At 40.2% G+C, this 21,889-nt stretch overlaps 1 protein-coding gene and 1 non-coding gene across 2 annotated transcripts in view; one reads left to right on the top strand and one right to left on the bottom strand.

The window, feature by feature from the left end:
- GALNTL6 (polypeptide N-acetylgalactosaminyltransferase like 6) overlaps positions 1 to 21,889 on the bottom strand; it is a 1,496,936-nt gene that overhangs the window by 1,191,985 nt on the left and 283,062 nt on the right. The gene's annotated exons all lie outside the window — the stretch shown is intronic.
- On the top strand, positions 5,141 to 5,246 carry LOC129651892 (U6 spliceosomal RNA). The gene has a single exon (XR_008714394.1). It is a non-coding gene; the product is annotated as a U6 spliceosomal RNA (small nuclear RNA).

Raw genomic sequence — 21,889 nt, 5'->3', positions numbered from 1 at the left:
GACTCTGTGGGAGAGGGAGAGGGTGGGAAGATTGGGGAGAATGGCATTGAAACATGTAAAATATCATGTATGAGATGAGTTGCCAGTCCAGGTTCGATGCACGATACTGGATGCTTGGGGCTGGTGCACTGGGACGACCCAGAGGGATGGAATGGGGAGGGAGGAGGGAGGAGGGTTCGGGATGGGGAACACATGTATACCTGTGGCGGATTAATTTTGATATTTGGCAAATCTAATACAGTTATGTAAAGTTTAAAAATAAAATAAAATTTAAAAAAAAAATAAAAAAAAATAAAAACATCAAAAAAAAAAAAAAAAATAGTCATTCCGGGTCAATCAACGACATCTATAATGACAAAGAAGCAAGAGTCTTTGTTTAATTGCAATGCAGAGGTTTTCAACGTGCTTTCTTCAGAGGCATACACATTTAAAAAACAAAACTAAACAGAAAAGAAAATGTGCAGCATATAAGAAAAAGCTGGAAGTAAGTTTTAGGGAGAAAAAATCTACAATGTTTCACTTTAAATTGGGACATTGTTCAGTTAGAAAAAAAAAATCATTTATGGTTTCCTTTAATTTCACGAGGTTGATGGACATGTGTCTGACTCTTTGACCCCATGGACTGTAGCCCCCCAGGCTCCTCTGTCCATGTGATTCTCCAGGCAAGAATACTGGAGTGGGTTGCCAGTTTCCTCCTCCAGGGGATCTTCCTGACCCAGGGATTGAACATTTGTCTCCCACAGCTCCTACATTGGCAGGCGGATTCTTTACCACTCACGCCACTTGAGTGCCACCTTGGAAGCCCATATTATATTAAAGTAAATTAACAGATTATATTCAGAGGCTGCTCCTTCCTCCACGCGCCCTCCAACCACCACACCCAAGAAAGTTGGAAAGCTCATTTAGGGAGGTGTTTGTCCTGTTATAACCCACATGCACTTGGCGGTCTGGTCCGCCCCTCACAAAGCTGGCACTAAGACAGATAAAAGGCCTTCAGAGCAGTGGGAAGCAGATGAAATACTGGCTGGTGAGGAACGACTTAACTTACTCTGGTGCCAATAACTGTTAGGCGGTAATTTGGTTCCACATCGCTCCTAGTAATCAAATGCACTTTACAGAGCACCCTGCCAGAACCCACACAAATGGGAAGGGGGGGCGGAAATAACTTTTATTCAACTTATTAAATTTCACATCACTTCTCCCTGGTAGCAAAAGCAGCAGAAAGGAGATGAAGTGATGAGCTGTGATCGTGGGCCAGGCAGGGTTCTCTGGGGCTCTGTGCTGGTGGGAGTTGTCAGGAAACTAAGCAACCCAGCCGAGGTTTGTATTTTTTGGACTCTTTCTTCACATCACCAACCTCCTCCCGATATCTAGGACACAGAGCCAAGTGACTTCAGTCATAGGAAAAATGTGGCCCTCTACTAGAACCACGCTATTAAAATGAGTGACATGGATCATAAAGAAGGCTGAGCACCAAAGAACTTATGCTTTTGAATTGTGGTGCTGGAGAAGACTCTTAAGAGCCTCAAAGCAGTCAATCCAAAAGGAAATCAACTATAAATGTTTATTGGAAGGACTGATGCTGAAACTGAAGCTCCAATACTTTGGCCACCTGATACGAAGAGCTAACACATTGGAAAAGACCCTGATGCTGGGAAAGATTGAAGGCAGGAGGAGAAGGGGGTGACAGAGGATGAGATGGTTTAATGGCATCACTGATCCAATGCACATGAGTTTGAGCAAGCTCCAGGTGATGGTGAAGGACAGGGAAGCCTGCCACACGCAGTCCATGGGGTCACAAAGAGCTGGACATAAATGAGTGACTAAATAACAACAAATGCTTTGTTGAAATGTATTTTTGAATCCTGACTTTATATAGACACAATAGGTTATTTATTGCTTTGAAAATGTATTGATAGCCTTTGATTCATGGCCAACCTTCTTTCATGATATTTCTTTCCTTTTCAGAGACAAGACTTTCTACCAAGGAAGGAAATAAGTGTGTGAGTCTAGAGTCATGACAGGGAGGAGATAATGCTATCAGAAATGACAGCCATATAAAAATAAAAATATGACTAAAATTTAACCTATTTTTAACAAAAGAACCTTAATTCTCTAAACCAGGCAGGACCCTATAAGACTTTCCCAGAATCGTTCATGTGTGCATGCTAAGTTGTTTCAGTCGTGTGGGATTCTTTGTGATCCCAGGGACTGTAGCCCGCCAGGCTCCTTTGTCCATGGGATTCTCCAGGCAAGAATACTGGAGTGGGTTACCATTTCCTCCTCCACCGGATCTTCCTGAACCAGGGATCAAACCTGTCCCTTGAATCTCCTGCATTGGCAGGTGGATTCTTTAACATCAGCACCACCTGGGAAGCCCTTCCCAGAACAGACCCCTCCTTTATCCACTGCCTACCTTCTGTCTTTAGAAAAACTTTAGTCAAAGAATAAATTAAATCAGAGAAGTAAGAAAATGCAGAAAAGCATAAAAGAAAAAAAAAGACAAAAGAATAATACTTTAAACACTAAACAAAGTAAAAAACTTTAGTTCAGGAATTCCCTTGGTGGTCCAGCGGTTAAGACTTGGTGCTTTTAATGCTGAAGACCCAATACATGGTCTGGGGACTAAGATCCCACAAGCTGGGAGGAAAAAAAATTAATAACCTTTAGTTCTTCCTCAAAGACTACTGGGGATTCCCTGGTGGCTCAGATGGTAAAGCATCTGCCTGCAGTGCAGGAGACTGGGGTTCTATCCCTAGGTCAGGTAGATCCCCTGGAGGAGGACATGGCAACCCACTGCAGTATTCTTGCCTGGAGAATCCCATGGACAGAGGAGCCGGGCAGGCTACAGTCCATGGAGTTACAAAGAGTCGGACAAGACTGAGCGACTAACACTTTCACTTTCAAGGACTACAGATAATATTCTGAGCATGTGCTTTGAGCTATTTTGCAGATACTGAAACCCCCACCAGGGGGAAGAAGTTAAATGTCTGATTCCCACAAGCATGAAGACCCTAGACTAGTTAGAACTAGAAGGTTGATGATACTGCCTCCTAATTACTTCACCACCAGGCAATCAGAAGAAGGTCTACGAGCTGACGACACCCTGCTCCTTGAACATCACAAGGCTCCTCACCACCCCTTCCTGGGTGCTTAGCCTGCTGTGGCCCCCTTGGCCTGGCAAAGTAATAAAGCTCTTTTGTTCTACTTCACCCAAAACTCTGTCTCCCAGATTTAATTCGGCATGGGTGTACAGAGGTCAAATTTCGGCAACAGCTGGTGAATCAGAATTTTGTAATAACATAGAGGATAGGCTTTATGGAGAGACAGATCAGAGTCTGATTCATGTTTGGGCCATTTATAAGTATGTGATGTTAAGTAAATTGTTAAATTTCTTCTTTTTCACCTATAAAATTGGGATAAAAATATCAACTTCAGAAGTTGATGAATATTCCATAACAGGCTTGGCATGTGGTAGGTTCTGAAGAAATGGTGCCTTTCATTCATATTATGATTATTATTTACAATTAAGCCTGTTCAAGGTAAATTAGGTTGTAATCAGGAAGTCTGCAAATTTCGGTGTTTAGTGATTTCAAGGTGTTATCTCCTAAAGAAATCTAACGTAAAACCATAGCATTGGCACTTTCCTGGGGGTCCAATGGTTGAGACTTCATCTTCCAGTTCAGGGGGTCCAGGTTCAATGCCTAATCATGGAACTAAGATCACACGTGTGTCATGGCCAAAAGACCAGAACACAAGTTCAATAAAGATTTTAAAAATTGTCCCCATCAAAAAATGTTAGGTGCTCCCTTTGGCTAATACTAAAATTCCAATCCCAAAGAAAGGCAATGCCAAAGAATGCTCAAACTACCGCACAATTGCACTCACTCATCTCACACACTAGTAAAGTAATGCTCAAAATTCTCCAAATCAGGCTTCAGCAATACGTGAACTGTGAGCTTCCAGATGTTCAAGCTGGTTTTAGAAAAGGCAGAGGAACTAGAGATCAAATTGCCAACATCCCCTGGATCATGGAAAAAGCAAGAGAGTTCCAGAAAAGCATCTATTTCTGCTTTATTGACTATGCCAAAGCCTTTAACTGTATGGATCACAATAAACTGAAAAATTCTGAAAGAGATGAGAATACCAGACAACCCGACCTAACTCCTGAGAAACCTATATGCAGGTCAGGAAGCAACAGTTAGAAGTGGACATGGAACAACAGCCTGGTTTCAATGGGAAAAGGAGTATGTCAAGGCTGTATATTTTCACCCTGCTTATTTAACTTATATGCAGAGTACATCATGAGAAACACTGGCCTGGAGGAAGCACAAGCTGGAATCAAGATTGCCAGGTAAAATATCAATAACCTCAGATAAGCAGATGACACCACCCTTATGGCAGAAAGTGAGGAGGAACTAAAGAGTCTCTTGATGAAAGTGAAAGAGGAGAGTGAAAAATTTTGCATTAGCTCAACATTCAGCAAACTAAGATCATGGCATCCAGTCCCATCACTTCATGGGAAATAGATGGGGAAACAGTGGAAACAGTGTCAGACTTTATTTTTCTGGGCTCCAAAATCACTGCAGATGATGATTGCAGCCATAAAATTAAAAGACACTTACTCCTTGGGAGGAAAATTATAACCAACCTAGACAGCATATTAAAAAGCAGAGACATTACTTTGCCAACAAAGCTCCGTCTAGTCAAGGCAATGGTTTTTCCAGTGGTCATGTATGGATGTGAGAGTTGAACTATAAAGAAAGCTGAGGGCTGAAGTATTGACGTTTTGGAACTGTGGTGTTGGAGAAGACTCTTGAGAGTCCCTTGGATCGCAAGGAGATCCAACCAGTCCATCCTAAAGGAGATCAGTCCTGGGTTTTCATTGGAAGGACTGATTTTGAAGCTGAAACTCCAATACTTTGGCAACCTGATGCGAAGAGCTGACTCATTGGAAAAGACCCTGATGCTGGGAAAGACTGAGGGCAGGAGGAGAAGGGGACGACAAAGGATGAGATGGTTGGATGGCATCACTGACTCTATGGACATGGGTTTGGGTGGACTCCAGGAGTTGGTGATGCACAGGGAGGCCTGGAGTACTGAGGTCCATGGGGTCACAAAGAGTCGGACACTACTGAGTGATTGAACTGAATTGAACTGATACTAAAATTGGAATGATACATAGAAGATTAGTCTGGCCCTTGCACAAGGATGGCATGCAAATTCACAAAGTGCTCTTTACTATTCAGGATGGGGGAACACATGGGCACCTATGGCTGATTCATGTCGATGTATGGCAAAAAAACACCACAATATTGTAAAGTAATTAGCCTCCAATTAAAATAAATAAATTAATTTAAAAAATCTTAAAACAAGATAAACCATAACATAGGTTTGTTAGAGAGTTTAGCCTTTTATGCAACATTTAAGCAAAAGAAAACCTCCAAAAGTGACCTAGGGTAGTAAGAGGAAAGTGAAATTCTAACTTAATTAAAAATTAAATATCTAACAAAAACACACTTTTGGACTTTCTGTGAAGATATGTTCATCTTTTATCAAGATGTGCAGCCTGCCAAGCAGACTTCTTCAGATTGCATGATCAAAACAAATGATTCTCTTTTATTTGACAAATAGAGGACATTGAGGGAATGGACAGGACTAAGCCTCATCTTTGAGCAGGAAGGATGCTTGTAGCTCAACTCCCATGCAGATTCAAGGCCAGTGGGTCTCACCATGGGACCCAGGGCCTCCCCTGAACCAGCGTTTCCCCTGCCTGATGTTTAAAAAATAAAATATTTAAAGTATTATCTGCTTAGACTAAAAGGGAAAAGAAAGATAAAGGAGATAGATGGAACATGGTCTGATAATTTCTATTTTGGGAAGCATTGACATTATTAATAGTATTAATATTACAAATCATTTCTCAAAGAAATGAAGGTTTTCTTTTTTTCCTACAAACAGTTCTGGGTTTCAGTGAATCACTGTTTCCAGCATATTCATATACAGTGTGTTCTCCTCTTGGCTAATATAGTAGAGTCATTACTTCCCCCCCAGAATTCATACCAAATGCTTCTAGTGAAGAAGATGCATAGCAGTTAGCATCTGTCTTTCTCCTCAGAGCCCAAGTTTCACGGTAATAGTTTTTATTCACATAATAGAATAAATTCTGCAAAAATTAACCTGAAGACCTTGAAAAGCTTTGTTAATAAGTCTGCTCTCGTATATGTATCAGTAACTCATCCGAGAGTTCTGCAGACTAAATGTCATTTCTATGTGCAGTTCAACAAAACAGGACAACGAGCAGTGTGAAGGCTGAGGTCTCAATGCCCAACTCAAATCGTAGGCCATGCCTTTGGAGGCCCTGACATACACAAGAAACTCTCTTAATGCTCTATTTAAATCTGTCTCTATGTCTATCCTCAAAACATACCAGCCTTCTGATTCCAAAATACATAACTTTCATGTGTTTCTTTTAAAAATCTTTTGTCTCTCTAGAGAAATGTAATTCTCGAAGTCTTCATGAAGGTTCAAATAATATAGAGTAGCCTGGAGAAGGATAAATGAAAGGTGAAACATGCTTGAATTTTTTAAGTTATATGTAAGAATAGGGAAAAAAGAAATATAAGATAATGTGTACACATGTGTTCTTAGCATATTTCATTCACAAATATGCATTTATGAATTAATATTTATATATAAGGAGAAGGGAAGACAGAGGATGAGATGGTTGGACGGCATCACCAACTCAATGGACTTGAGTTTGAGCAAACTCTGGACATAGTGAAGGACAAGGAAGCCTGGAGTGCTGCAGTCCACGGGGTCACAAAGAGTCGGACACCACTTAGTGACTTAACAAATATGTATATCTATATATGTATTTATCTGCACAGGAATAATGAAGTGTATTTTGCATTTATAGACTAGTTTCTGTCTTTAGTGTTTAACCATCTTCATTCCTCAAGGCTCATCATGTTTTACTAATTCAGGTTTGGGATGGTCTTCTTTGAGCACAAAGAAACACCTATTTTTTTTTTTTTCCTGGAGAATTACTTCAATCTCCTTAGAAAAAAACATACATTTATTTTATTTGGAACTGAGATTTTACAAATTCAGCAGCACAGCTCTATACCCAGCAACTTTTTCCAAGACCAAACAGTTCTCAAGTTCTCTCACCTGTCCTGTTAGGAGTATTCTCCTTCCTCCAGGACTCCCGGGTGCCTAGCCCTCTCCCTATTTCCATCAAACCTGCTCTCGTCTGCTTTTCCACCCTGGGCAGATCACATAACAGAATGACCAGAACATGGACCATGTCAGTGACAGTTAAGGCCCCTCAGACTACTTCCTGGTGGTCTGCCTTTTGCCTAGGTGTCAAATACACGTCACAGTAGGAATAAAAAGCGTACCACATGCACAACCTAAATGTAGTCTGAAACGTGTCATTTGTAACACAGTCATATTTTACTTTTTAAAAATTTAGGATCATGACTTTTTTTTTTCAATTCCTGGAAATCATTTTGGTTGTTTTAAATCTCTTTAAAACTCCTCATTTACACTTTAAATTGTTCAGTTTTGTTCCAGGTCTGCTCTCATTTGTGTGTCCATATTCCAAGTGTTCAAGTGACTCAAGACCTCGTTCTTCTAAGTCACGCGTCTGGGTGCTACTGCACGCTCAGTCGCCAGTCACGCCTGACTCTTTGTGACCCTGTGGACTGTAGCCCACCAGGCTCCTCTGTCCATGGGATTCTTCAGGCAAGAGTACTGAAGTGGCTTGGTTGCCATTTCCTTCTCTGGGGGATCTCCCCACCCAGGGATCAAACCCACATTTCCTGTGTCTCCTGCACTGCATGCAGATTATTAACCACTGAGCCATTATGCACCCCCTGAAAGCCATAGGACCCTTCTAAAGAGACAGTTATCTTTCTCTGTGTCAGCAAATGTAATATCCCTTCCACCCATCTGGGTTACCTTGTGAGGTCAAGCATTATGAGTAGATAACCGTCACTGGCTGAGAGAAAGTTCGTGTTTTCCTCTGTGACCCTCTGTCACTGGAGTTGGAAATTAGGGGCCCTCTACAGGGCATGTCCCAAATGGTCTCTGTTTCTGGAAGCCAGCAGAAGAGGTGGGTTTCCTCCACAACTGCCCCTCCTTTTCATCTTGAACCAGGGGGACAGCCAGCTTCCCACACTAAGTGAACTGGAGCATTGTCCCCCCATGGCACAGGATCCTGTCTCCATGGACAACTGGTCTCCCTTCATGGCAACCCAGAAATCTGTTCACCTTACATTTTCCTAGATGGAGACACCTCTTTTCAAGACTCAGATTCTCAATCCTCTCTTAATTGCAAGAAAGATGCACCTCCTCTAGGAGGATTCTGCTATAGCCAAAGTTTGTACAAATTTCAATAAAAGATTGTTCAGTCTGCTGGCTGAGACATGAAAATCGAGGATTAGAAAGGACAAAGAACCAGAAACAAATGCTCAACACCATCTTCTAAATGTCCTCTTTTCCAAACTTAGAAACTTGAAAGAAATCTGAAAGGAGGGAGAGATATGAGATTTCCATGGAATCATTAAACAATAATAATGCAACTACTTAATCCAAGAAATAATAAGTGACTTCAAATAAACAGGATGACAATGAGATAGCGCTAATTATGGGAAAAGAAGTAAAGCTCTTGCTGTTGGTAAATTATATAAAACAACCTTGAAGAATAAACCAGAAAAGGGGATTAGGATGAATAATATTAGATAAAATATGTGTACACATGCCCATTCACCCATTCATGCATGCATACACACACACAGACACACACATTACACATACACACACACAGACACACATATTACATATACACACACACACTCCACAGAACAATATCCATGTATAAGAAAAAAAAATCAACCTGAAAATAAAATACAACCAAGATAACCGCAAAACTTCACTGAAATTAATAAAAGAAAACTGAACAAAAGAACACACATATTTGGTAGCTGGATGGAAAATCAATTTTTCTCAAAATTGATCTATGTATTTAATTCAACCTCAATAAATTATTCAACATTACTTTATGTTTAGAAGGCATGGGTGTTAAGGTGTGAGTAAAAAAAAATGCTTTTTAAAAAGAGATATGAAAGTGTTAGTTGCTCAGTCGTGTCCAACTCTTTGCAACCCCATGGGCTGTAGCCCACCAAGCTCCTCTGTTCATAGGGTACTTCAGGTAACAATACTGGAGTGGGTTGCCATTCCCTTATCCAGGGGATCTTCCTGACCCAGGGACCAAACCCGAGTCTCCTGCATTGCAGTCATATTCTTTACCATCTGAGCCACAAGGGAAGTAGTTAGAGAAAATATGTAAGGTCAGATATTATAACAAGGAGTACTACCACATTAATGAAATCAGGTTGGTACTAATGCTGGACTAAAAACTTAGATGGGAAAAAAAGTTACTTGAGAAAGGAGCAGTGTCCATATACGCATGTGGTACCCACATAATGCAAGATCTAACACAGATCCTCAATCAATGGAAGGATTTTGACACAAACAGCTCAATTCACATTCTCATCTCTTGTCATTCTAGATGGAGACAAAGTTGATTAAAAATACAATTAATAATACAATTAATATTTTAAAGTTAGTAAAGTAATAGAAGTTAGACAAAAGTTTACCTGGTTTTTCAAATTAAATATTTTTAAAAAAACAAGGGCTGAAAGAAAAATGGTAAAGAAGAAAAAATTTAACTTTAATTATTTTCATTGAAAAATCATAAAACTAAAATGCTATCAACTTGGGAGAAAACTTGCAACAAGGCAAAAATCATAATATAATCAATATAATATAGTATTATAATGATATTTTATGCATGTTGATAAGAAAAATGCAGAAATAGTAAATCAAATAAAGTATTTTAACAAACAAATCACTGAAGATAAAACATGTCAAATAAATGTGTCAAAACTGTTTATTTATAATCTGACAACTATGCTTTAAAAACAACTTCTATAACCTGTTTTGCTTGTTTAATTAGTACAGCTTTTAAAAACTGATAATATTTAGTTTCAGCAGTGTTACAAGTTGCTATGGGAAATGAATATTGATATAAAATTTTGGAAAATATTTTGTAATATATTGGGTCTTAAGTATGTTCATAAACTCTGATCCAAACTTAGACTTCCCATATGTACTCTAAGAAATGATCTACAATTGGGAAACATGTATTTATGGCAAGTATTTCAATAGGAAGCTATTTACAGCAGTAAAAATAGGTAAGAGCATAAATAGTTAACAAATTGAATATTGTAACTGATTATGATTCTTGCATCTTTGGAGTACCCTACAACTATTTAAATAATATATACAAGGCTTTTCCAGAAAAGAAAATTATGCTTTTGGCAAATGGTAAATGATTTTTGCATAATTCAATATAGTACATAAAATATAAGTTCAAGTATATAAACAACAGATGGAGAAAAATGTTGTGAAAATGACTAAGGTTCACACTGTCTGCCTTTGAATGGAAGAATTTTAAGTTAATCTTTTTCATTATCAATGAAAGTTTTTTTTTAATTTATTTTGTTTATAGTCATCTTAACTCGGCAATGTGTCTACTGGACTGAGAGTTGTATTTCCCCAATATTCCACTAGGGAGTACACTCTTGGTTGCTATGTATTTAATTGCAATACACTAACACTTTTTTTTGTTAGAGTCATTGTTGCATTGAAGCACATTGCACATATTTTCCCAAAGTTGACTACCTCAGGATGGATGAGAATTCCATTTCAGATTCTCTTATGTTAAATCTACATGTCTGGGTCCGTCTGGACAGCCAGCAGACCCCAGTCACTTAGAAGCTGGCTGTCTTCAGCTTGTGAGCAGTATGACTGTGTCCACCCTCAGTGGGGGGGCTGTCCAGTCATACCTGCCCTAGAAGAGTGAGGGAGAGGCAGTTCAGGAGAAGCACCTTGTCCCATTCACCATGTCTAGTTGACTCGATGGACTCGGGGTTTGCTCTGCCCATCTTGAACTTGGGGCTGTGTTGGAAGAAAAGTTTGCCGCTGATTTCTAGCACAAACCAGTCTCCAATGGTGAGGTTTTTCAGATATCTGAGAAGCTATTTCAAAACTTTATTTTTCCTTGCTATCTTTTTTTGTTAAGAAGCTTCAGTTACCTCAATAACATTCTTGGAATCTAGAAAGATGGTACTGATGAGCAAATTTGCAGGCAGCAGTGGAGATGCAGACATACAGAACAGACTTGTGGACACAGTGGGGGAAGGAGAGGGGGAGACGAATGGAGAGAGTGGCATTGAAAGATATGCATCACCACATGTAAAATAGAGAGCCAGTGGGCATTTGCTGTATGGCTCAGGGAGCTCATACCCAGTGCTGTGTGATAACCTAGAGAAGTGGGATGGTGGGAGGTGGGAGGTGGGAGGTGGGAGGGAGGTTCAAGAGGGAGGAAACATATGTATGCCTATGGCTGATTCATGGTGATGTATGGAAGAAACCAACACAATATTGTACAGCAATTATCCTTCAATTAAAAAAAAAAAAAAAAACAAACTCAAAGTGGAAAAAAAGAACATTGTTGGGGAGAAGGGTAAGCAACAGTGATGTCTTAGGACAGCTGTCAGTTCTAGAGTATAATATTCCTTCAACAGGACCAAAACTCCACTCTCCTCTGAATAGACCCAGCTGGAAACAGGTCTTCTCCTTCATTCTCCCCATACCTGTAGCTTAGCGTGGACGGGGTTTGCCCTGAGAGCAGGTAGAAGGAAAGCAGGGGCCATTTTCTCATTTTGTTTCTCAGAGAGGCCCATAAGAGGGGTTATGGATTGCTGATCCAGTAGATAAGAAAGGGATATTTTGTTTTCCGTTTGGATGGAGGTCCAGGATAACACAGTTGGTAAAGAAACTGCCTGCAATGCAGGATATCCCTGTTCCATTCCCAGGTTGGGAAGATCTGCTGGAGAAGGGATAGGCTACCCTACCCTACCCAACCACTCCAGTATTCTTGGGCTTCCATTGTGGCTCAGCTGGTAAATAATCTGCCTGCAATGTGGGAGACCTGGGTTCCATCCCTGGGTTGGGAAGATCCCCTGGAGAAGGGAAAGGCTACCCTCTCCAGTATTCTGGCCTGGAGAATTCCATGGACTGTATAGTCCATGGGGTACTAAAGAGTTGGACATGATTGAGTGACTTTCACTCACTCATTCCATGCCTACAGTTCCAATTATCTAGACCCATACAGAGGAATGGGTTTCTGGAGGAATATGGAGGAATAATTTCCCTGGTGACTCCTACGGTAAAGTGTCTCCCTGCAACGTGTGAGACCTGGGTTTGATCCCTGGGTCGGGAAGATACCCTGGAGAAGGAAATGGCAACCCACTCCAGTACTCTTGCCTGGACAGTTGCATGGATAGAGGAGCCTGGTAGGTTACAGTCCATGGGATCACAAAGAGTTAACAGACTGAGCTACTTTGCTTACTTACCTATACAGAGGAAAGATGACAAGCAGGTCTTGGCATTCCCTTGAAAGTGAAAGTGTTAGTCATTCAGTCATGTCCGACTCTTTTGTGACCTCATAGACTGTAGCCTGCCAGGTTCCTCTGTCCATGGGATTTCTCAGGCAAGAATACTGGAGTGAGTTGTCATTCCCTTCTCTGGAGGATTTTCCCAATCCAGGAATCAAACCCCTGTCTCCTGCATTGCAGGCAGATTCTTTACTGTCTGCCACCAGGGAAGACCGGGAATTCCCTTGGTCCCTGTTATAAAGCCAAATTAATTCTGTAAGGGTTTGTTATACGTCCTCTTCAACTAGGAGTTGAAAGAATTCATTCTCCTATGAATGCTGAAGAGTACAATGCCCTATGGCATAATGTTTGAAGCCAATAACAGAAGGGCCTTGGATCATTAAAAGAAAGAAAAATAGAAGGAAGGGAGGAAGAAAGTTACACTACTTGCTTTAAAATTCAGACCAATATGAATATATCACAAATTATTATTTTAGTATTTAGTTTTTTTTTTTTTACCATTTTGTCTGGTTAATTTTGCGTATTTAATTTATCTAAAACAAATAGGTTAAAAAGTAGAAAGTGCCACTTAAATTACCTTTCTTTGAACATAAACTCTCCTTTGTTTAAAATTCTATTATAAAAACAGGTGTTTAAGTAGAATTATTCTAATCTCTTAAGTTATTTCAATATACTGAAGTTACCAGCATCAAATATTAACTATGCTCTACGTGGAAAATATAAAATATATCTGTCAGATTTATCATGAAGTAGCTCTAAATATGTTACATGCCAGCAATAAAAAGAAATTTTTACTAAACTCAGGAAGTCAAACTTTACATATTTATAAAAATATATGATTTATTTTTCCTCAGCTTTTACAATAGCCTTAGAACTTTATTATTAATTTGGATTTTTTGTATAGAGGTACCCATTTTTTATATAGACATACATTTATTTTTAAATCTCATTCTTTGTGATCGCATTCACTTTTAATTGGCTCATGGATACATTTTATTTACTTTGAAAGGACTTCGAATGTAAAACTGAAATAAAACATTGACTCTGTTCTAGGGTATCTATTGCCATGGAAAATGACCTTTGCATGTACTTGAGCTCAGACACACACACACACACACACACACACACACACACAGAGTCCATTAATTTACTCTGGCTGAAGCACCTGGCATGTTTCATCAGCAGCCACAGAATTCTCTCCCAATTGTTAAGGGGCTGTGTCTATATTAATGCAATGTTTGGCTGGCAGTGGGGTAAACACTGAGGGCCTTCGAGGTCCCTTGTGTCAAGAACACACATCTCTGTCTTTTTCTGCCATGGCCTAGAAAAGACTTCCTTCCAGGCCTAGCTCAGCGCTGCCCACACCACAGGCACTGGAGAAAGCAGCTTTCAAGAGGAAGGATGCCTACAGTCTGGCCTTAATTGTTTCACCTTGGGCCCATGCCCACGTGTCTGATGTCTGTGTATTTAAGTAGACTACGACTCCTGGTAGCTGGTCTGCTGATTCCCTGCATTAATGTTTTAAAACGCACCCTATTTGGTTTCTGAAAGGTCTTCCCAAAGCTTTTCACATAAAACAGGGTTTGGAAAATGTCAAATGCCCATCATGAAGATTTGGTTTCCAGATTCAAATTCTAGGTGTGAATGTATTTAGGCTGGTCATGAAAATCGAAGACTTGAGTTCATTATCTTCAAAAGTAGTTTGACTTTACCTTTTATTTTTTTATCCTATTCACGTGTCCTTGTATCGAGAATCATGAGTCTCAAATGTCCTTTAAGAAACGCTGTGAGGCTGTTTCCACTGTGTATTCTGGTACCCCATTCCCCTCTCTGAATATTCAGGCAGCAGCAATAACTTGATACAAGTTTCGTTTTTAAGGGAAAGGGTAGGTATAGCTTGGGCTTCCCAGGTGGCACTAGTGATAAAGAGCCCGCCTGCCAATGCAGGAGACACAAGAGAGGCAGGTTCAATCCCTGGGTCAGGAAGATCCCCTGGAAGAGAACGTGGCAACACACTCCAGTATTCTTGCCTGGAGAATACCACGGACAGAGGAGCCTGGCGGGCTACGGTCCACGGGGTCACAAAGAGTGGGACATGACTGAAGAGACTTAGCATGCATGCAGGTATAGCCTGGATTATTAACAAAGTGACACACGAATTTGAGTATGTACAGTGTGAGTGTGTGTGTGTGTGTGTGTGTGTGTGTGTTAGCAGAGACAGCTGCATGGTAAAACATTTTGGAAAAAAAAAAAAAGATTTTCTGAAAACACTAAGTTTGCTTTTAAACATGAAGGGATAAAGAGCTACAAGAAGCCCACAGAACAGATTCTAAACCCAAGGTGCAGAACAACTCCCTTGCCTCTCCCGGGTAAAAGTGACCACAGAGATGATGGCCGAGTTTGAGATCCTGGTGTCTTAAGCCTTCAGCAAGCCTGCTTAGGGACAGCCACCCTTTCTCATCCCACCATCACTGCTGCTGTGTGTTTTTTTTGTGGGGCATCTGGTAAACCAGCTCACCACTGTGAGTTTTTCCACCTGGCACTAGCCCCTCAGGTCGACCAGCTCTCTCTCTGAGCTTCTGCTCCCCACTGGCTGGTGAGCAGGTTGGGGTGGACAGCATATGTGAAACACTGGGCTCCTATCAGGCATGTTAAGATGTTCATTAGCCTTTAAGGATGTGCTCAATGCCCATCTGTAAAGAAGCTCAGTGTCCCCTGAGCTCTTTCCAAAGAAGTGAGGCATGTGTCCTGTATTCTGTCCAGTTAGGGGTTCTAACCAAACTAAACAATACAAAAACCTGCCATATTGGCTCAATCTCTATGACTGGGGCCTCAGGTCAGAGTTAGGGGCCACTGAAGCAGTGCTTCTCAAACAATACATATACTCAAAAACAATACTCTCAGTTTTTGTTTGTTTTTTGAAGTCCAAGCTGATACAGACAGATGTGCTTATAAAGCAAAAATGAGATATTTGTGATATAAAATAAAAAGCTGTTTACATATCATGGATGCTTGCAGAAGCATCAGGTCACCATAGTAACCTATGCTACAAGGTTGGTAGAGGAGATGCTGGCAGTGTGTACCCAAACATCCTGGAGCTGCACAGAGCCTGAGATGCTGACTTCTGCCTTCACCTTTTGCCCAAGGTCTTTTTCTGTTTCATCAGCTCCTGGGGTGTCAGAACTGGAAGCTGCCTTTCCCTTTGCCAGGTAATCTCAACACAAGGTAGATGATAGTAAATGCATTGTAAATCCTCCCTGCCTTACAACCAGGAGAAAACATCTCAGGTAGACCGCTACAATCCCCAGAGTTGCCCCTCTTGTACTGTCAGTGGGAATGAAAATAGGTGCAGCTACTATGGAGAACAGTATGGAGTTTCCTTAAAAAACTAAACATAGAGTTTTTATACCATATAATCCAGCAGTCTCACTCTTGGGCATGTATCCAGAGAAAACTATAACTGGAAAAAATATATGCACCCAATGTTCATAGCAGCACTATTCACAATAGCCAAGATATGGGAGCAACCTAGATATCCATCAACAGATGAATGGATAAAGAAGATGTGGTACATATACATGAAATATTTTTCAGTCACTAAGTCATATCTGACTCTTTGCAACCCCATGGACTGTAGCATGCCAGGATTCCCTGTCCTTCACTATCTCCTCGAGTTTGCTCAAAGTCATGTCCATTGAATTGGTGATGTCATTCAACCATCTCAACCTCTGTTTCCCCCTTCTCCCCCTGCCCTCAATCTCTGCCAGCATCAGGGTACTTTCTACTGAGTCAGCGCTTCACATCAGGTGGCCAAAGTATTTTACTCAACCATAAAAAAGAATGGAAGAATGCCATTACAGCAACATGGATGAACCGCAAGATTATCATCAGTTCAGTAGTTAAGAAAGAGAAAGGCAAACACCATATTACATCACTTACATGAGGAATCTAAAATATGACACAAATGAACTTATCTACAAAACCGAAGGCAATGGCACCCCACTCCAGTACTCTTGCCTGGAAAATCCCATGGATGGAGGAGCCTGGTGGGCTGCAGTCCATGGGGTCGCTAAGAGTCAGACACGACTGAGCGACTTCACTTTCACTTTTCACTTTCATGCATTGGAGAAGGAAATGGCAACCCACTCCAGTGTTCTTGCCTGGAGAATCCCAGGGACGGCGGAGCCTGGTGGGCTGCCATCTATGAGGTCACACAGAGTTGGACACGACTGAAGCGACTTAGCAGCAGCAGCAGCACAAAACCGAAACAGACTCACAGACACAGAGAACAGACTTGTGGCTGCCAAGACGGGAAGGCAAGAGAGAAGGATTGGGACCTGGGGCTAGCGGATGAAGGCTGGTATATACAGGGTGGATAAACAAGAGGCTCCTACTATATTGCACAGGGAACTATATTCAGTATCCTATAATAAATGATAAGGGAAAAGAGTATGAAAAAGAATATATGTATATGTATATCCAAATTATTTTGCTGTACACCAGAAACTAATACAACATTTTAAATCAACTCTATATTGATTTAAGGAAAAAAAAAAAAAAAGCTGAAACAAATGCCCAGGCTTCCTCAAGCAGAAATAAACTCATGGCAGGTGTCAGTGGCCTGGCTTAATACTCTTGTTTTCTACTTGCGGTCTTTCTTTTCCTGCCTTACTTCTTCATGGTTCTCCTGCTATTACCTAGGTTCCTTTTCCAGATAAATTATTCATGTTTGTATCCTCCCCTCAGGGACTGATGCTCAGGAAACAAAACCTAAGATAACAAGGCTAAATGTCAGCCTTCCATGGAGAGGCATAAAGGTAAGAATGGAGAGAAATCTACATTTGACTGAGAACTGACCCAATAGATCCTGCATTTTTAATTGAAAATATCTGCTATCTTGATTTAAAAGATTATATTTCTCCACTGTTGAAAGGAAAGGTGGTTTTGAGAACCTGAGAAAAATAAAATCCCATCTTTCCATCCATAAGTTCAATGCTAGGGCATACTTCTATAGACCATTCTATGATTGTATGGTTTGTTACTGATAAATTAAGCTTCGTATTTAATAATTTAAATGTGAATATCCAAGAGAGACAAATGAAAAAGAAAATGGGAAGGAACTGACAATTGCCTTTTGTTTCACTGACAAAGGATAGTCTAGTGGCACAAGGGCAGGGCCTTCATGGAGCTAAGAAATGGGAAAACTTCCCTTCTGTTTTGCCCTTTGCTTGCTTGTCTCCCTGCTATACAGTGTATGCAGAGAAAGAATTCAATAAAGGGGAAAAAGTTAACTGAACATTTTATGAATCCTTTGTTAAAAAAGGATAAAATATAAAATCTGGTTTTGCAAAGCCCCAGTATTTTAAAATCAAATTTGGCCCCAAAAGAAATACATAGTGTATGGTTATGCATATACGTCAAAATCACCCAAAAGTACTTTAGCGTTTACAGAAAGGTAGAAAAGATGAGCTCCAAAATAATCACTGCAAAGCCTACGATGCCTTTTTTTGTCCACAAGGAACACTCCCATCTCTTTAAAATAAAATTATGCTACTGCCAGAGCGGGTGCCATGTCAGTGGAAACAACTCTATCAGGCTTCCTAATATAAACGATAATTCTAGGCTTTATAGCTTGGTTCTTTCAAAGTAAAGTATGTTGGGCAGAGACTAAGCATACAAATTGCCAGCCAAAATACATTAAATCTGGTCGAGCTGTCCTTTTTTGGAGAATGCAAATTGGAGCTTTCTGCTCTGCATGCTGTTAGCGCTTGGCATGGACCTGCGAAAATGCCTTCTGGAATTGTGACCAAAAAAAAAAAAGTTTTAAGTGGCAAATTTGGAAACAGATTGGTTATTATTTCAGAATGTACACATTATAAGTAGGTACCCTTAGGAAGGATTTTTAGTTCATGAAAGAATATTTTATTTACCACCGCATGATACATATAACACATGGACTCCAGCTTTATGGGAGGAGGTCCTTTGAGGGTTTTTCTAATGAGAGCATATGAAAGAATTACTGACTCATGATTGCCATCTCCTGGAGTGACTGGGGGGAAATGACTTATTTACCAGATGGCTCTTATACCTGAACTAAGCGGGACCATGGGAGCCTCCTGGGCAATGGAAGCCTTTCTATGTCCCCTGTTTCTTTCTTTTTCCGAATTTACTTTTTTAGTAATTTTTATTAGAGTATTGTTGCTTTACAGTGCTATATTAGTTTCTGCTGTAAAGCAAAGTGAATCAGTCTCATGCATATATATATATATATATATATATTTATATCATGCATATGTCATAAATATGCATGAGACTGCATGAGTCTCATGCATATATGTATGTATATATGTATATATATGTGTATATATATATGTATATATATATGTGTGTGTATATATATATTATATATGTATGAGACTGATTCACTTCGCTTTACAGCAGAAACTAATAAACTCTATGTATATATATATGTGTGTGTGTATTTGTATGTATATATCTCTTTTAAAATTTCCTTCCCATTTAGGTCACCACAGAGCACTGAGTAGAGTTCCCTGTGCTGTGTAGTAGAATCCCATTTGTTATCTATTTTCTACATAGTAGTGTATGTATGTCAATCTCAGTCTCCCAATTCATCCACTCCCTCCCTCTTCAGTATCCATACATCCATTCTCTAAGTCTATGTCTCTTTCTTCTTTGCAAATAAGTTCATCTGTATAATTTTTCTAGATTTCACACATAAGCAATACTATATGATATTTGCTTTTCTCTTTCTGACTTGCTTCCCTCTCCAGAAATCTCACTACTGGGCAAATATATTTCAAAAACATACATGAATCCCAGTGCTTGTTTTGCTTCAGAGATCCAGGAATAGAATAAACAACTCATGCTGAAAGAGTTCTGAACGTGTTACCAAATTTATGTTGTGTCTTCGATTTTCTTCTACCTGCAAATTCTTTTTCAAAGGCTCGCAGAAGCCAATCGCCTCCTTTTTCTTTCTTTTGCACTGTAGCATCCTGATGGAAGGGCTTCCCAGGTAGCTTGGTGGTAAACAATCCACCTGCCAAGGCAGGAGACAGATGTAGGAGACTCAGGTTTGATCCCTAGGTTTGGAAGGTCTCCTGGAAAAGGAAATGACAACCCACTCCACTATTCTTGCCTGGAAAATTCCATGAACAAAGGAGGCTGGTGGGATACAGTCACAAAGAATTAGACCCGACTTAGGAGCTGAGCACATGTGTACGTAACATGATGGGATATTAAAGTAACAGGATGTTATTCGAATGCAGTGGTCAATGCGCCCAAGTACAATGGCCAGTTGTTAACTCAGATTCTTCAGAACTACATTAAGACTTGTGGGTCACTCATCCTTCCACAATATTTACTGAATTTCTTCTGTGTGCCAGGCCCTGTGGAAATAAAAGAAAGACTAACAAGGTCCCTGCCTTTGTGGATTGGAGAAGGCAATGGCACCCCACTCCAGTACTCTTGCTTGGAAAATCCCGTGGACAGAGGAGCCCTGTAGGCTGCAGTCCACGGGGTCACTAAGAGTTGGACAGGACTGACTGACTTTACTTTCAAATTTCACTTTCATGCATTGGAGAAGGAAATGGCAACCCACTCCAGTGTTCTTGCCTGGAGAATCCCAGGGATGGGGAAGCCTGGCGGGCTGCAGTCTATGGGGTCACACAGAGTTGGACACGACTGAAGCGACTTAGCAACAGCAGCAGCCTTTGTGGAGCTGATACAAGGAGTATATAATTTAATTAGTAACACTCCTGTTGTGTTGTCAGACACTTCAGAGACCCGAAGAACAATTTTGGAGAATACAAATTGGTAAACTCAAGTGGAAAAATGTTTTGCTCATCCTTGCCTCACTTTAAAATGTTATTTTAATGGAACATATATGTAATGTAATTTAGAAAAATAAACATTTCACCTGTTTTTATACAATTTACTATCTGTAGAAAAATGTTTTTCTAAGTTGACTATGGGTCCTTCACTGGTTGGTTTTTGTTGATGAGCATATTTCCTCCAATAAAAAATTACCTTTACTTTGTCCTTCTCTTAACATCGTATTTGGGAACTTCATGATAAATCTGCTTTTCCACTAGCTAATAATGATGTCAGCAGCTAAAGATCAATAAACATGAAAAGTAATGACCTCTAACAATTTACTTTTATTAGATCTGCAGAGAGTTTTGATATCATTCACACCGCAACTCGGTCTCCAGTTTTATTTCATTTCACTTTTTCTAATACTACCTTGTTTTTTCTCAGGTAGAAAAGAAAGAGGAAAGTGAGACAGAATTCAGGCGATGCATCATTTTGACACATCTGTTTTTTGGTCAGTGGCATGCAGTGTGCTATTTCTGATATAATAAATGTTTACAGTGCTTCTGGTTTAATGAATGCCCTGGGCCCTGTGACTTGTCTGTGTATTTCCTTGGCATATTTCTTGAGTGAGAAAGAGATGGTGTTGTCTGTTTAAACTAATAGAAAGGAAAGCTGAATGGAAGAATTAGATTCAGGAGCAGTTTCCTGAATACATCTCTCCCAGAAAATCGATACCGAACCACAGGGAGCATGGCCATGCAGGATGGCAGCGGCGGGGTCCATCAATTAATGCAGAAGAAGAGCGCAGGAGAATTTGAAGGCAAAGAGTTTTCGTTTGGAGTTAGTTATAGTCACTGCATCAATAACCAATATTTTTTTCTTTTAGTTTGTGAGAACCAAATAAGCATTTCCTCAAAGAGAATCTGATAACACAGCCTCTTATCCTCTACCCACCCTATGAAATTGGGCTCAGAAAAATGGCAAGATTGGCAAAATAAATACATAGCAAAAACAAACAAATAAACAAACAGAGGATGAGGATAAACCAACCAGAGTGACATTCTTTATTTTTTAAGAATTAAAAAAAATGAACTATGAAACTAGAGAGCGTCTCTCTTTCTGGCTTATTCCATTGTGAGGAGACTGTAGGCACACTTTTCTCTGAAACTCTTTCTTCCATGTTCTGTGTGCACTTAGGGAGGTTGTGATCTGTTGAGACAGATGGCATGCCTGGGTCCTGAGTTCCACATAAGTGTTCCTCCCTTATTTTAATATCCATGAGCAGTGAAAATAGGAGTTTTCTGTTGACACACTAAGAAAAAAAAGCGATGGAATCTGAGTGAGAAGACCATGGATGCAGCCAACCTTGCAAACCACTGATGCCTTAACATCTTCCAGGCTGAATCCCCACACAGCCAGCACTTGCTGCTGTGCTTGTTCGGTGGCTGAGTCGTGTCCAGCTCTTTGTAACCCCATGGACTGCAGCACACGAGGCTTCCCTGTCCTTTACTATGCCCAGGAGTTTG

Source organism: Bubalus kerabau, chromosome 4 (assembly GCF_029407905.1).
Source record: "Bubalus kerabau isolate K-KA32 ecotype Philippines breed swamp buffalo chromosome 4, PCC_UOA_SB_1v2, whole genome shotgun sequence".
Classification (NCBI taxonomy): Eukaryota; Metazoa; Chordata; class Mammalia; order Artiodactyla; family Bovidae; genus Bubalus; species Bubalus kerabau.
This window is presented reverse-complemented; position numbering and strand designations above follow the sequence as displayed.